The 2,056-nt window shown below is 45.1% G+C and overlaps 1 pseudogene; it reads right to left on the reverse strand.

Moving 5' to 3' along the window:
• Nucleotides 1-685: 685 nt before the first annotated feature.
• LOC112994913 (olfactory receptor 6M1-like) lies at nucleotides 686-1,621 on the reverse strand (annotated as a pseudogene).
• Nucleotides 1,622-2,056: the final 435 nt, after the last annotated feature.

A 2,056-nucleotide genomic window follows, 5' to 3' on the forward strand; every position in this document is an offset into this window, starting at 1 on the left:
GGACACTGACGGGACCCAATAAGGAAAGGGAAAACCCCAGACCTGAATATTACTATTGGTCTGAACTACTGCATGTGGGGTGGAGAACTTAGACTGAAAAGTTAATATTGCCCCTGAGTCTACAATTCACCACTTCCAGAGGCCGGGTCAATGCACCTATCCCAAGCTGTGCTGTGCTGAATGACTGTGTGGAAATATCTTTCCACTCACTCTAGCAATAGCTCACGGTAATCTCAAAAACAGATACGTCCTTTGCAGTGGCTACAGCTAGGTGAGATGAATCCTGAACACCACAGTTCTTTAGAGAACGAGATTCAGTTGTCCGCATGCAGGTGTCTTCTGCTTTTTGAGATGCCCTAAGGAGACCAAGACATCTGTGCAGTTGTGACAAGGGACTTTGGGAGACTTCTTCCTTTCTAGAAGGGCAGGTGGAGGTCAACTCGGATATGCTGTGGCATCTCAAATGGCATTAGCCCCCATGTGACTGTGGCTGGAATTTAGTCCCTTATCAATACAGACAGTGGAGTTCAGAGAATGATTCTGGTCATCCTCATGTAGATACCACCTGGATGCTTACCTGAATTGTACTCTAAGCACCACTGAATCTCATCCAAGGAGTCTAATCTAATCTGGCTAGTTTGTCCATATGAATGCAAAGGTCCTGCTCAAATTTTTCAAGGATTGACTAAGTAGCAGTCATCATCTTAGTCATCACCAGGCCCTTGTGCAAAGCATTTTTCAAGGCCTCTTTCATTTGTTCACTCCTTAGGCTGAATATGAATGGGTTTAAAAGAGGTGTCACAATACTGAAGAGAACAGAGGGTATTTTGTTGGGATGCACAGAGGTCACCTAGGAAGGCCTGGCATAAACAAAGATAGAGATGCCAAAACCCAAGGAAACAACAGTGACATGAGAAGCACAAGTTGAAAATGCCTTCTGCCTGCCCTGAGCTGATGGGATCTGGAATATGGTAGAAATAACGTAGGCATAGGAGACCACAGTCAGTGCCAAAGAGCCAAGGAGCAGGACCAAGGACACCACAGAATCAATCAACTCAATAAGCTGGATGTCAGCACAAGCAAGGTGTAATAAAGGTGCACTGCCACAGAAGTAGTAGTCAATTACATTGGGACCACAATATGGCAGCCGGGCTTTCAGAACCAGAGATGACAGAATCATGACAAAGCCACCCATCCAGGAGCCCAAAACAAGTTGACTGCATACCCTGCTTGTCATGATGCTGGGATACCTCAGTGGGTTACATATTGCCACATACTGGTCATGGGACATAACAGCAAAGAAGATGAAGCCAGTTGTGCCCATGAGGAAATAGAAGTAGAGCTGGCTAAAGCAGCCAGCAAAGGAAATGGTTTTCTTCTCTGACAGGAAGTTTGCCAGCAGTTTAGGGACCACAGAGGAAATCATGGAGATCTCAATGAAAGACAGGTTACTGAGGAAGTAATACATGGGTGAATGGAGATGGCAATCAGTGTATACCAGGACAAGGATAAGAGTGTTTCCCAAGGCAGTCACTAAATAAATAAGCAGGAACACGATGAAGAAGAGGATCTCCACCTCATGGGTGTTAGGAAATCCCACTAGAATGTCCCACTTGGACATCTGCACCCTCCGAGTTAGTCATCTCATACCATTTTTTGATGCTGCCTAGCCCTCCACAACTATAGAAGGGTCCTGGAATGACCAGTTCAGCCTAAGACATCTGTCTGTTGAACTGAGATTCATCATGCCTCACTTAAGGTGCTTGATTTAGTTGCTCATAATTAGGCATCCAGTGCCATTTGAGATGTCTCAGACATCCCCACAGAGCTAAAGTCTTAAATGGCTGGAAGTCCAAATGTGTCAGCAACTGAATGAAGCCTGCAGGTGCCCACCTACAGGGGACAGTCAATAGTGCCTAAAGAGCCATTCATCTATTCTTGTCCAAAAATATATCTTCTCTAAAATACAGGCCTACTGTGGTCTGTTTTGGCAATAACCTTTCTAGAGATGGAATATATCCCATTCCAGCTCCCTGTCTAATCAAACAGGAGGAGA

Source organism: Dromaius novaehollandiae, chromosome 27 (genome assembly GCF_036370855.1).
Source record: "Dromaius novaehollandiae isolate bDroNov1 chromosome 27, bDroNov1.hap1, whole genome shotgun sequence".
Lineage (NCBI taxonomy): Eukaryota > Metazoa > Chordata > Aves > Casuariiformes > Dromaiidae > Dromaius > Dromaius novaehollandiae.